This window comes from Pleurodeles waltl, chromosome 10 (assembly GCF_031143425.1).
Source record: "Pleurodeles waltl isolate 20211129_DDA chromosome 10, aPleWal1.hap1.20221129, whole genome shotgun sequence".
Lineage (NCBI taxonomy): Eukaryota > Metazoa > Chordata > Amphibia > Caudata > Salamandridae > Pleurodeles > Pleurodeles waltl.
In genome coordinates this window covers 651,884,677-651,900,013 of record NC_090449.1, presented here as the reverse complement: position 1 = coordinate 651,900,013, position 15,337 = coordinate 651,884,677, and the positions used below count along the sequence as shown (strand labels likewise).

Sequence of the window (15,337 nt, the reverse complement as noted above, 5' to 3'; positions counted from 1 at the left end):
AAGTTTTCTTCTGTCATGTACGTTTCAAATGTGAGCCTTGTAACCTTTGTGTTGTTTTTTCATTGAATATGTATCCTATGGTTTCATTTGAGTATATGCATAACCTAACTATAACGTTTCTGTAACCTTTGTTTTTTTTCATTGCATTTCTAAGGCGTGTGTGTGTGTGTGTGTGTGTGTGTGTGTGTGTGTGTGTGTGTGTGTGTGTGTGTGTGTGTGTGTGTGTGTGTGTGTGTGTGTGTGTGTGTGTGTGTGTGTGTGTGTGTGTGTGTGTGTGTGTGTAAACACAATAAAAACAAAGGTTACAGGGACTTTATAGTAAGGTTATGAATTTACTCGCACAAAACCATAGAAATTCCGCAGTTATAGGTAGAGTTATTGCAAGTAACTATAACTCGCGCCCCCGCCATGCACAGTTTTTTCCGCAATAATTTAACTGCTAAAATCATTGATATTTTTCTTGATGTTATAATGATGTGCTATAATATCTGGGGTAATTAGCAGTGCATGGCAATGGCGCAAGTTATAATTACCTTAGAGTGCAAGCTTTAATTACTTGAAATAACTAAACTATAACTGCTGAATTTCTTTAGTTATGTGCGAGTAAAATCAGAACCTAACTATAACCTCCCTGTAACCTTTTTTTAAGTGGATTTCTATGTGTTTTTAAATTCCATTTCCTACCAACATCCCTGTAATCTTTGGTATTTTTATTTTATTTTTTGGGGGGTGAATTTTTATGTTTTTTTTTTACGCAAAGCAATTTTAATTACTATATGTGAATCCAACCACCACCGCGCCTGGCTTTTGCCGTGTGTGGCGGGGGTTTGCCATAGGGCCTGGCCTGCAGCCAGGACCTGCGGCTGACACCTCATAACCACCTAACCCTGCGCCGCGCACTGCCTTTGTGGCAGCGACTGCCCCCATAAGCACGCAGCCCTATGTTGCTGGGCCTGTCTCTCTGGGTGGGAGAGGGTGTCTCTGGGTGTGCAAGTGTGTATGAGAGGGTCTATGTGGTTGTGAGAGTGGGTATGAGTGTCTGAGTGGGTGTGCAAGTGGGTCTGTGAGTGGGTGTGCAAGTGGGTCTGTGAGTGGGTGCGTGAGCCTGAGTGGGTCTGTAACTAGGTGTGCATGAGCCTGAGTGGGTCTGAGAGTGTCCGAGTGGGTGCGCGGGTCGACGAGTGGGTGCGGGAGTGTGTCAGTAGCTGTGTCAATGACTCGTCCACAAAAGAACCTCACATACGCTTTTATCCAACAAGAGTCAACAGCTCTGCACGCAATACCTACCCCAAGCAGAGCTCTTTCAGCCTCCTTGGGTAAATGTCCGGTATGTATTCTACACTAGAGCTGTGTAATGTAGCAGAAGAAAATGTCACCAGTGACCTTGTGTGCGTTTAAGCAACATGATTGTTCCCTTTGCATCTTTCTCAAGAATTCTGTGATAACATGAATCCCTCTATATACGCTAATAAGACTGCAAAGACTTAAATCTCCACCAAACCACGATCCATCCTCTCATCTATATGACCTAAGTGCTTCTTTGTTTTGTAGAGATGTCCTTATTCCTCTGCACCATGAACACCCAAAATCGTCAAGAAACGCACTCGGGGGGCTCCACGGTAAGCTGTCCATCATCCTGGCAAAAGGACAGGAAACATATGCACACTACTAAGGTGAACAGTGTGGGGACCCTGCCACTACAGCTGTGTTACTGCCACATTGCCTTGGACAGTCAAACTACTTGCCAAAGCCAAAAGTCCCTTTTTACTACACCTAAGACACCCCTAGAGAAGGCCCTAGATAGCCCTATGGGCAGGGTGCTGTGTATGTAAGAGGTAGGACATATTTTTTATGTGTTACATGCCCCATTAATGACAGTATTTTCTTTTTCGCTACTGAGTGCTGCTCCTCCGATGGGTTTCTATTGGGAATTCCCTTATATATGTCTAAGTGCTAATTTCTGATCTGTGAGGAGTAGCATGGGAATGTTTGTAATCTTAGTGAAAAATCATGCTTCCTGGTGTTGGTGGATTTTTCATTACTATTTTAGAAATGCCACTTTTAGAATGTGGGCATTTCTCCATGCTTATAACTCTAGTGCTTTGCAGCCTGACTCCAATCCACGTCTGGGGCAGAGTGACACCACCACTTGGTGCATACTTTCCAGATAACCATCACACAGAGGGACTATGGCATTTTTTAGTATAAGTAGAGGGGCTCTGACCCCATGATTTCAGTGCACTTTTGGAACTGGGACTGAACTCTGTCAGAAGGACCGCTGGACTGTCCAAAGGACTTATCTGGACTGCTCTTCTTTTGTTGCCCTGCTGCATGGTGTCTGCTGGGTGGCACAAAGGAGTCATCTAGATTGCTTTGCTGCTTGTTGCCCTGCTGCTAACTGCTCTTTGACTGTGGGTCACCAGGCCTCGTGGGACTATTGGCAGTAACAACCATTGTTGTCCTGATGTGCTTGCCTGCCGGCTTTGCCCTAACTGCAAGTGCCCTCCAGGGGGGCTGAATGACTGACTCCTGCTCCCTCAGTGCCCCTCCACAAGCCAGACAGACCAAGGGCTTGGGGCTGACATTATCTTTGAAAAACTACTGTATGAGGGAGCACTTTATATTCTCCCTTTGTTTGCGATACCAGCACATGGAGACTGCTTCCTCTAGCAGGGACTAGCCCCCTGGAATGTGTAGAACACTCTTCGAGCACCCAGGACTAGTGAAGTTACTCTGTGGGACTTGTGCTTGGTAAGCGCCTTCAATTACATTCAGCAAGGGCAGCAGCTTCGGGAGCTCAGAGCACCCCGGGTGCAGGGAGGGAGAGCCTCTCCTGGTGGGGGCTCAGTGAGTCACTCGATTGGCCAGATGTCTCTCCCTTCGGGGTCCTGTGAGTGACAAGAGGAAGCCGCCGCCGCCGCCATTGTAGGAAACTGCCCAGAGATCTGCTTCATCAGCCAAAGTGTTGCCTTCAACATGTATTCTAACGTGTTGGTGACCTAGTGTGTGTACAACATGGACATTTGGTATTTTTTCCTTCAGATCCGCTAGCTTCCCCCACAGTATTCTGTGTTTTATTGTATTCCCTTTTGAATCTCTGAACCCATTTTGTCACCAGTAATGCAGATATTGATTGAAGGACTGGACACAATAGTACCAATCACAGACAATCAGACTTATATTTTTATATAATTAAAAGGGGTGTGTGTGTGTGTGTTTTCTATTGTTTGTTTTGTGCAAATGCTTTACACGACCTCTGGAGATATGCCTGACTGCTCTGTTCCAAGCTACCAGGGGGTGAGCACAGGTCATCTTTGGGTGGTAATATACTTGCCCGGTCTACAGTGGCGGGTTGTGCCTGGCTGAGGAGCATACCCTTGCCAACCAGAAATCTTGTTCTTAACAGTGCTGTAATTAGATAGGACTTTACATTTAAAAATAAAATAAAAAAATAAAACATACAAATGTACTGAAAAAAAACAAAGGTTACAGGGATGTTATAGTTAGGTTGACATTTTACCCATAAAAAAACTATAGAAATTCAATACTTATTCTTCAAGCCATGTGTTATAGTTTCTTTACCTAAGCATGCCTAGAACTGCTGAATTTCTATAGTTTTGTAGGAGTAAAACATCAACCTACCTAGAACATCCTTGTAACCTTTGTTATTCCAGTGGGGGGGGGGGGGGGGATATATATATGTGTCTCATCTGTTCATGGAATGTTGCATCACCATGTCATATAAATGAAACAGTGGAACTGCCGGTGTTCTTCCCACAGCCAGATTCTGTGGCAGAAAGAGCTCTACATACATTAGGCATCAAAAGAGCTTTAATGTACTATACAGATAGAATTAAACTGTTTAGAAAAACTAAACAACTATTTGTCGCTTTAAAAAAACTTCATACAGACAATCCCATATCAAAACAAGGGTTAGCACGATGGATTGTAAGATGCATCCAAACATGCTATATAAAAGCAAAAAGATAGCTTTTAGTTACTCCTAAAGCACTTTCAACAAGTAAAAAAGGTGTGACAATGGCTCTTTTAGGGAATATGCCAATGGCTGAAATATGTAAAGCAGCCACTTGGTCAACACCACATCCATACTCTAAACACTACTGTGTAGACGTATTATCACGACAACAAGCCACAGTAAGCCAAGCTGTACTAAGAACATTATTTCAAACAACTTCAACTCCTACAGGCTAACCACCGCTAATTTATAGGAGGACAAACTACTTTATAGTCTATGCACAGCATGTGTATCTGCAGCTATACATGCCGTCAAATGGAAAATGTCACTTACCCAGTGTACATCTGTTCATGGCATGTTCTGCTGCAGATTCACTTGCACCCTCCCTCATCTTCAGAAGCCTGTAGTCGTTTAAGTTACAAACATATGTACATATGTATATGCATTTACATTAGCATGGACATCTTTCACTTTGTACCTAGAAACTCCTTCCTTTACCCTCTGCGGGAAAACAATCTAACAGTGGAGTCAATGCCCATGTCCAATGGAACCGAAGAGGCGGAGTCACTCAATTCCGTGACTCGAAAAGACTTCTTCGAAGAAAAACAACTTTTAACACTCCGAGCCAAACATTAGATGGTGGACTACTAATGCACAGCATGTGAATCTGAAGCTACACATGCCATCGAACACACACGCACAAATATATATATATATATATATATATATATATATATATATATATATATATATATATATATATATATATAAAATATTTCATCATGAAACTGATAGTTATAGCAAGATAGCTGAGCGAGATAACTGAGCAATGAAAGTGACAGAAAAACCTAATAAAGCTTTACTAATACTCTTCAAACTTATAAATGATTTCTATTTAACATACTCATCAACTAGCAATCTGCAAGGAAATAGTTAACTACAAATGAGTGCGTTTGAAACCTTGCCTGTGTTGCACTACAGTGCATGAAATGGTTTGAAGAGCAAACTAGGCTATAGATGCTATACTGGCTATGATATTGTTCTAACCTTCTATTAAGCTATCTACAATGGGTCACAAAACTCAAACTCTGTTGTACATGAAGAGAGCACACTTGAATCACATCATGCACAATTTCCATGTAGTCTGTCACCACAAAGCAGTTATTAGCTTTTACAGGAAAACCAGAAGTATTTCTTTCAATATTCTTTGAAGTGGTATACTTCGGGTTGCGGAATCTGATGAGGAACCTAAGAAGTTCATTATATGGACATCTGGCATTGAATAGCCAGTGGAAGTAATGTGTATTTCTGATGGATGATCTGTGATGCAGGAGTTGCAGTATGCTGGCTGGATTAGGCAGATTCTCATTTTATAACTTAAGTACAGTGATTTCTGTTGTCATCTTCTCATCTACACTGAGCTTTTAGGATCCCATGCCGATGACTTATTCACACATGGATGTCCCAAAAGGATTGAGTTTCTCAAAGGAGTTGCAAAGCGAATTAAAGAATTAAGTTGCTTCTGTTATATATGCAGGAGGGATAGTTGAGGAGTCTACTTTTCTGCCTCCGCCTCTTCCTCTGTCCGTAGGTGACTGGGATCATAGGCTGTTGTCTATCTTTCTTATTGGCAGCTTTATTGACACGGAGACAAATTGGTAATGGAGGAGAAACATGTTGGTACAGCTGGAATTCTGACACTACCGTGTTAAAAAAAAGTCTTTACTTGAAGAGTCAATAATTGTATGAAAACTATTAACCCCTTCCCCGCCAGGGACGTAATGGTTACGTCCATGGCAGCGCCCGTGTGGCGCCATGCACGTAACCATTACGTCCTATTACTAGCGCTTCCCCCGAGGGCCGCCCCCCAACACCCCCAGGCCAGGGCTGAAAGGGGAATCCCTTCCCCTTTCACGTCCACCCCCCCCATGACGTCAGCGCGCGATCGCGCGCTGATTTCATGGAAAGGGGGAAAGACGCGCTGGAAGCCATTTGCTTCCAGCGCGTCTAAGGGAGAAGGTGAGTTTTTCACCTTCGTGCGGGGTGGGGGTGCTCTGAGAGAGGCATCGAGGGAAAGGAAAGGGTTTTCCTTTCCCTCGATGTCTCTGAGCATTCCTGCTGCCCGATCGCGATGCGATCGGGCAGCAGGAATGCCCACTAGACACCAGGGATTTCTCTTTTGAATGCATACTAGTGTAGGGGAGCGACCCCTTGGGCAAGGGTCGCTCCCCTTTGGGGGCACATGTATTTTACGTCGTTTCTGCCCCCCCTGGGGGCAGATTGGCCCTATTTTTAGGCCGATCTGCCCCCAAGGGGGGCAGAAAGCCACTAGACACCAGGGATTTTATTGTTGATTTGTATTTTTTGTGTTGGGGGGCGGCCCCTTGGGCAAGGGTCGCTCCCCTTTGGGGGCAAATGTATTTTACGTCGTTTCTGCCCCCCCTGGGGGCAGATTGGCCCTATTTTTAGGCCGATCTGCCCCCAAGGGGGGCAGAAAGCCACTAGACACCAGGGATTTTATTGTTGATTTGTATTTTTTGTGTTGGGGGCGGCCCCTTGGGCAAGGGTCGCTCCCCTTTGGGGGCAAATGTATTTTACGTCGTTTCTGCCCCCCCTGGGGGCAGATTGGCCCTATTTTTAGGCCGATCTGCCCCCAAGGGGGGCAGAAAGCCACTAGACACCAGGGATTTTATTGTTGATTTGTATTTTTTGTGTTGGGGGGCGGCCCCTTGGGCAAGGGTCGCCCCCAGGGGCCCTCATGTATTTTTGGGCAGTTCTGCCCCCCTTGGGGGCAGAGAGGCCTATTTTTTTTAGGCATGCGCAGAATCCCAATAGCGCCAGAAAGATATGTTTGTATGTGTGCTTTGTGTTGGGGGGTGGCCCCTTGGGCAAGGGTCGCTCCCCCCGGGGGCGCAATGTATTTATCGTCGTTTCTGCCCCCCTTGGGGGCAGATTGGCCCTATTTTTACGCCGATCTGCCCCCAAGGGGGGCAGAAAGCCACTAGACACCAGGGATTTTATTGTTGGTTTTTATTTTTTGTGTTGGGGGGCGGCCCCTTGGGCAAGGGTCACCCCCAGGGGCCCACATGTATTTTTGGGCAGTTCTGCCCCCCTTGGGGGCAGATATGCCTATTTTTTAGGCCTTTCTGTCCCCAAGGGGGGCAGAATCCCCATAGCGCCAGGGATACTATATGTGTGTGTGTGTGCTTTGTGTGGGGGTGTGGCCCCTTGGGCAAGGGTCGCCCCCTCCCCAAAGGGTGCAATGTAATCTGGGCGATTTCTGCCCCCTCCCCTTGGGGGTAGATTGGCCTATTTTTTTTTAGGCCCATCTTCCCCCAAGCAGAGAAGACTAGACACAAGGGAAAATGAAAAAATGGTTAGTGGCGGAGTGTTTGTCAACTGGCGAAGTATTTGCTTTTATGATAATAACAGTTTTTCTCCTTTTTGTTCTAGTTCAAAGCTTTTGCTGACTTTGCTGTGGCTTGTTGCAGTTTTGGCAGTAGTTGTCCTGCGGTTTGCGTAGTTGCATGTTTTAGTTAAGTAAATAAATTTACTCCAAGTGAGTATTGTTGCAATGCATGAATGACATGTTTGTAGGTGGTGTACTGAATGCAGGATTGTGTGTGAAATTGTCCTTAGAGTTATGCACAATGATTATTGTGTTGTCTTATGTCTAATTTGCTTTTTTTTTTCTCTTTTTAGTGGGATATCGTTGGTGATTGCTGTGGCTGTGCAGAGTAGTTGCTGGTGAGTCAAGCTTTTTCAGGCAAGTGAGCAGTATAGTTTTTGAGTTTATAATTCTTAGTGATAAACCTATACTTTGTTACTTATCTTACACAGTGCTGGTTGTTGGTGGTGTATTTGTCCAGTTAATTTTTGTAGGAAGGATCATGGCCAGCCGTAGGATGACCGCTCAGCAGGTTGTTAGTGTGCTTTTTGAGTCATCTTCTGACCATGAATATGAGACTGACTCTGCATCTGAGGCAGAGGAGGAAGTGCAGGATTCTGGAAGTGAATTTTCTGTCAGAGATGAATCATCTGATGATGAAGCCACTCTCAGTGCTGATGAAGGGCCTGTTTTAGAGGAGGACAGTGATGTGCCAATGGTGCAGGAGCCAGCGGCTGAAAGGCTTCCCATTGGAAGACCTGACGCATGGGTTGCACCAAACATGGAGCAGCCACAGTTGCCTGCGTTTACTGGTTTTCCAGGGTGTCGAGTTAATACGGAAAACTTTTTGCCCGTCAACTTTTTTGAGTTGTTTATGGACGATATATTTTTGGAAGAGATTGTTGAGCAGACTAATTTGTATGCAGAGCAGTTTTTGAGGGACAACGCTGCCAGACTTAGGCCACACTCTAGAGCTAGCCGGTGGATTCCCACAAATCTGGAAGAGTTGAAAAAGTTATTGGGTTTAACTTTTTTGATGGGGCTGATAAGGAAGCCGTCGCTGTCTTCATATTGGTCTACTAGTCCCTTGATGGCAACTGCTATATTTCCTGCCATCATGAGTCGTAACCGGTATGAGCTTCTTCTTCGGATGTTGCATTTTGTAGATAATGCTTTAGCCTTGCCACGAGATCATCCTGATTCTGACCGTCTTTTTAAGATTAGACCTGTCCTTGATCATTTGGTAGATCGGTTTTCAGAGATCTATGTTCCAGGGAAAGAAATATCTGTAGATGAGTCTTTGGTCCTGTTCAAGGGTCGTTTGGTTTTTAGGCAGTACATTCCTAGCAAGAGGGCACGGTATGGAATTAAATTGTATATGCTGTCAGAAAGTAGTACAGGATATGTTTATAATTTCCGGGTCTACACTGGTAGGGATTCCAATATTGACCCCCCTGGTTGTCCTCCCACTTTTGGAGTTAGTGAGAAAATTGTGTGGGAACTTGGTAGACGACTGTTTAACAAAGGTCACCATTTATATGTAGATAACTTCTACACTGGAGTTCGGTTGTTCAAGGAGTTGTTCAGAGTGGACACTGTTGCTTGTGGCACAATCTGCTCTAATCGGAAAGGCTATCCAAAAGAGCTTGTCTGTAAAAAACTTGAGAAGGGACAGTGCAGTGCCTTGCGGAATGATGAGCTGCTAGCTCTGAAATTTGTAGACAAGAGGGATGTATACATGCTAAGCACCATCCATGATGAGAGTACTTCACCTGTGGCTGTTTGGGGTCAGGTTGCCGAAGTGCGCAAACCTGTGTGCATCTTAGACTATAATAAGCACATGGGTGGTGTTGATAGAGTAGATCAGAGGTTAGAACCTTACACTGCTGCTCGTAAGTCTTATGTGTGGTATAAGAAATTAGCGCTTCACTTGTTCCACTTGGCAACTTTTAATGCTTTTGTTGTGTTTAAGGATAGTTCTCCAGAGTCAAGGATGACATTTGTGAAATTTCAGGAGTCTATCATAGCTAGCCTTGTTGTGCTGGAACAGGCAAGAGTTCCTAGAGAAGCAGTGGTGGAGGATGTGGCTAGATTGAAAGATCGTCACTTTGCTGAACACATTCCTCCCACGGCCAAAAAAAACTTTCCTGCTAAGAGATGTAGAGTCTGTGCTCGAAGAGGTATCAGGAAGGAGACTAGGATGTACTGCCCTGATTGTCCTTCAAAGCCTGGGCTGTGTGTGGGTGGCTGTTTCAGGAGCTACCACACACAGAAGAATTATTGGGAAATTCCGTGAGCGTAAACTGGTGTTTTATATTTTTATATGTTCGGTTTCACGGTTGGCATTAGTCATGTATTCAGTTAGAGCTTTTGTGTTTGTAGTTTTGTACTAATTTATGATTAGTGGTTTCTTTGTTGTTTAAAAACAAAAAAAAGGGGATGGCATGTGTAGAGTGGCGCTTGGCTGGCGGCGTGGGTGTGGTGGCGCTTGGCTGGCGGTGTGTGTGGGGTGGCGCTTGGCTGGCGGTGTGTGTGGGGTGGCGCTTGGCTGGCGGTGTGTGTGGGGTGGCGCTTGGCTGGCGGTGTGTGTGGGGTGGCGCTGGGCTGGCGGTGTGTGTGGGGTGGCGCTTGGCTGGTGGTGTGGGTGGGGTGGCGCTTGGCTGGTGGTGTGGCGCTTGGCTGGCAGTGCCGGCCAAACGCCAGTCCACACACTCATCAGCTGGTGTGATTGCTGTATCAGGCATGTGGGCGTATGAAAGTGATGGGCCCTTGACTGGCGCTGTCTGTGGATGCGAGTCTTGTAATGTGCTGGGCCCGTGGCTGGCGGCGTGAATGGTCTAGTGCATGTCATGTATGAAAGGTGTGTGAATGGACTGTAAAGCGGTTGGTGTCTTGTCGTGGCTTTACAGCTCACGAGCTGTGAGTCATTGGTTCAGTTTTTTGGCCTTTCAGTTATTACCAGTACATTTCACTTTTGTGAAATCTCTTGTTAATAAAATTTGATCTACTGAACCATCACTCACCCTCGTGCCAAATCCAACCAGTATGTGTGGTACAAATGACAAAACCTGCTCCGCTGTAATCAGGCGTCGCAGCACACTTGAGACACGCTAGGTGCCTCGGGTGGGACCCCGATGATGAAGCATGCCACCAACTTGGTTGGTGGGTGAGGGGTCTTCTTCACATAACCTAAGTGTGTTTCTTTTCACAATTTTAGTGTTTGGCACATCACGGACGTATGTGCACACATCAAAGTGATATATTCCAAAAATAACTGTGTTTGGGGGGGGGAGGGCCCACCTATGTTTTTGGTCCTGGGTGCGGCCGTCATGTAGGGAAACCTACAAAACCCAGAAACTTTTTAAAACTAGGCACCCCAAGGAGTCTAGGGAGGTGTGGCTTGTGTGGCTCCCCCAACATTTTCTTACCCAGACTCCTCTGTAAACCTCAAAATTTGCATAAAAAAGCATATTTTCCTGATTTTTCTTAGTAGGATCACCGCTCCAGCACAAAATTCCTACTCCCCAGTTTTCCCCTCAGTCTCCCAAGTAAAATGACACCTCACTTATGTGGGTCCCCAAAGCAGAGTCCGTCTAAAGATGTATAAAAGAATATGCCCTTATAAACTTGCTGTGCTATCCCTTCTATCCCTTCAGGTTTTGGGCCTTATTCTGTTGCAGGCACCTGGCCCACCCACACAAGTGAGGTATCATTTTTATCGGGAGACTTGGGGGAACGCTGGGTGGAAGGAAATTTGTGGCTCCTATCAGATTCCAGAACTTTCTGCCACAGAAATGTGAGGAACATGTGTTTTTTTAGCCAAATTTTGAGGTTTGCAAAGGATTCTGGGTAACAGAACCTGGTCCGAGCCCCGCAAGTCACCCCTCCTTGGATTCCCCTAGGTCTCTAGTTTTCAGAAATGCACAGGTTTGGTAGGTTTCCCTAGGCGCCGGGTGAGCTACAGGCCAAAATCCACAGGTAGGCACTGTTTTCTCCCAAAATTTTGGATGTGTCCACGTTGCGCTTTGTGGTGTTTCCTGTCGCAGGCGCTAGGCCTACCCACGCAAGTGAGGTATCATTTTTATCGGGAGACTTGGGGGAACGCTGGGTGGAAGGAAATTTGTAGCTCCTCTCAGATTCCAGAACTTTCTGCCACAGAAATGTGAGGAACATGTGTTTTTTTTAGCCAAATTTTGAGGTTTGCAAAGGATTCTGGGTAACAGAACCTGGTCCGAGCGCCGCAAGTCACCCCTCCTTGGATTCCCCTAGGTCTCTAGTTTTCAGAAATGCACAGGTTTGGTAGGTTTCCCTAGGTGCCGGCTGAGCTAGAGGCCAAAATCTACAGGTAGGCACTTCGCAAAAAACACCTCTGTTTTTTTCCAAAATTTAGGATGTGTCCACGTTGCGCTTTGGGGTGTTTCCTGTCGCCGGCGCTAGGCCTACCCACGCAAGTGAGGTATCATTTTTATCGGGAGACTTGGGGGAACGCTGGGTGGAAGGAAATTTGTAGCTCCTCTCAGATTCCAGAACTTTCTGCCACAGAAATGTGAGGAACATGTGTTTTTTTAGCCAAATTTTGAGGTTTGCAAAGGATTCTGGGTAACAGAACCTGGTCCGAGCCCCGCAAGTCACCCCTCCTTGGATTCCACTAGGTCTCTAGTTTTCAGAAATGCACAGGTTTGGTAGGTTTCCCTAGGTGCCGGCTGAGCTAGAGGCCAAAATCTACAGGTAGGCACTTCGCAAAAAAACACCTCTGTTTTTTTCCAAAATTTAGGATGTGTCCACGTTGCGCTTTGGGGTGTTTCCTGTCGCCGGCGCTAGGCCTACCCACGCAAGTGCGGTATCATTTTTATCGGGAGACTTGGGGGAACGCTGGGTGGAAGGAAATTTGTAGCTCCTCTCAGATTCCAGAACTTTCTGCCACAGAAATGTGAGGAACATGTGTTTTTTTAGCCAAATGTTGAGGTTTGCAAAGGATTCTGGGTAACAGAACCTGGTCCGAGCCCCGCAAGTCACCCCTCCTTGGATTCCCTAGGTCTCTAGTTTTCAGAAATGCACAGGTTTGGTAGGTTTCCCTAGGTGCCGGCTGAGCTAGAGGCCAAAATCTACAGGTAGGCACTTCGCAAAAAACACCTCCGTTTTTTTCCAAAATTTAGGATGTGTCCACGTTGCGCTTTGGGGTGTTTCCTGTCGCCGGCGCTAGGCCTACCCACACAAGTGAGGTATCATTTTTATCGGTAGACTTGGGGGAACATAGATTAGCAAAACAAGTGCTATTGCCCCTTGTCTTTCTCTACATTTTTTCCTTCCAAATATAGGAGAGTGCGTAAAAAAGACATCTATTTGAGAAATTCCCTATAATTCACATGCTTGTATGGTCACCCCGGAATTCAGAGATGTGCAAATAACCACTGCTCCTCAGCACCTTATCTTGTGCCCTTTTTAGAAATGCAAAGGTTTTCTTGATAGCAATTTTTTACTCTTTATATTTCAGCAAATGAATTGCTGTATACCCGGTATAGAATGAAAACGCACTGCAGGGTGCAGCTCATTTATTGGCTCTGGGTTCCTCGGGTTCTTGATGAACCTACAAGCCCTATATATCCCCGCAACCAGAGGAGTCCACCAGACGTAACGGTATATTGCTTTCCATAATCTGACATTGCAGGGAAAAGTTACAGAGTAAAACGTAGAGAAAAATTGATGTTATTTTCACCTCAATTTCAATATTTGTCTCTTTCAGCTGTTATTTTCTGTAGGAAACCCTTGTAGGATCTACACAAATGACCCCTTGCTGAATTCAGAATTTTCTCTACTTTTCAGAAATGGTTAGGTTTCTGGGATCCAGCATTGGTTTCATGCCCATTCCTGTCACTGACTGGAAGGAGGCTGAAAGCACAAAAAATTGCAAAAATGGGGTATGCCCCAGTAAAATGCCAAAATTGTGTTGAAAAATTGGGTTTTCTGATTCAAGTCTGCCTGTTCCTGAAAGCTAGGAAGCTGCTGAGTTTAGCACTACAAACCCTTTGTTGATGCCATTTTCAGGGGGAAATCCACAAGCCTTCTTCTGCAGCCACTTTTTCAATTTTTTTTTTAAAAAACGAAATTTTCACTGTATTTTGGCCAATTTCTTGGCCTCCTTCAAGGGAACCCACAAAGTCTGGGTACCTCTAGAATCCCTAGGATGTTGGAAATAAAGGACGCAAATTTGGCTTGGTTAGCTTATGTGGACAAAAAGTTATGAGGGCCTAAGCGCGAACTGCCCCAAATAGGCAAAAAAAGGCCTGGCACAGGAGGGGGAAAAGGCCTGGCAGCGAAGGGGTTAAAGGGAAAAGAAACAACAACAAAAAAACAAAAAAAAAACCACATCGGACGTTAACTTTTCTAGCCATCCTGAGCACAAAACTCTACTGTCCAGAACTTTTTAATCACAGGAAAGCATAAGATCCAAAATGATAACTCATTATAAAAGGATAACTCTGGAATTAAATCCACAAATGAGGCATGAAAAGGCCTCTGGGAAAACGCATTAAAATCTTGAAAAGTCCAATCACCGTTAACTTGAACAAAAAGCAAAGCTCAAGCGAAAACAAGTCAAAAAAGTGGTGTAGTAAGACTCTTACCTTGGGGGGGTAAGATTGAGTAATGATAAGGTGGCAACACTACCGAGTGTGGGTGACTAAAACTGTACCACACCCATCTGGAAGCTGTGAGCCTGACCTTGTCAGCTGGCTCGCAGCACCTCAACCAAACCCAGAAAATAAAGGTGATTTGTGGCAGCCTAAAAGCAGAACACTGACTTCTCGGGGAAGCTGTGGTGGACAGATCATACCTTTTTTCTCTCAGCTGTACAAAGTTTCACACAGGCCAGGGGAAAAGACATGCAAGATAATTGCAATAAATACATTGAAACCTATCATATTTGATTACAGTAAGCATGTGCTGTGATGGTTAGGCAGATGAAACATAATACAGTGATTAAGGTTACCCGTAAAGAAAAGAAAATGAAAAATCCCACCATCCTGGTATGTGTATGAGATCTAATGATTCCTACCTACTCTCCAACATCTAAAGCATTAGAGCATAGTGGTGTTAGCCCCTCTGCCTATCCCAGTTTATGGAAGGAGTTCTGACCCCCATACCTGGAAAGTGGGAAGAGGTCTGCCTGTTGTCTGCTGGCAATACTCCAGGTTGACTGACGAGGCAGGAGCAAGATCTGCCAAGCTGTCAATGGAATGGTGTACATCCCTAGACAGCCATGGATGGAATGCCCTCTACCCTCCATAGGCCTATGTGGTGTTTATATAACAAAACACGTGTTCTAACAGGCCTGATGTGACAATATGCCTGTAGCTGAGGGCTGACTCCATAACTCTTGGAGCGACAATACTAGGTAAACTATTCTGTACAAAACGCAAGAGCCTTAAGCAGGGTCAAAGTGAAATGCATGCAACTGGCTGATAAAAATATGGAACATGAACAACTGCCTCCACAGACAAGGCAGCAGATTAAAATACAAAAACAACAAACTGGAAGCGAGCTGTGCTAAAATATAATTAAAATGAATAAAACATGTATGTATGTCAAAGAGCATAGGCTACAGGCCTAAAGCTAAAATAAGGGTGCCCAACATAGGTACTAAAAAGGAACCCACGACAGTGGCTATATACCCCTTAAAATTACTAATTTAAGTTGTTCCCTGCAATAGAAGGCAAAAACTGACCTTTAGCTTGAATTTACTGCTCTGGCAGAAGCTTTCTGCACAGCTAAAACAAGCATTTCCAATAGGTCTCGCATAAGCAAGAGTTAGAGCTGTTGGCATTGTAAATGATAATGGCAGCCTCGCATTTGGGACCTAATAAATATTTAGCCATGCAGCACATAAAACCTTTATTAGAAATATGTGCTTTCCTTCATGCACTTGGCATTAGACTATAATGGTCCGAACAGCCCCTAGAGAGCACCACATCAAA

At 45.0% G+C, this 15,337-nt stretch overlaps 1 protein-coding gene across 2 annotated transcripts in view; it reads right to left on the bottom strand.

Annotated features, from left to right (window-relative positions):
- RBM33 (RNA binding motif protein 33) overlaps positions 1 to 15,337 on the bottom strand; it is a 739,069-nt gene that overhangs the window by 656,689 nt on the left and 67,043 nt on the right. The window lies entirely within an intron of this gene.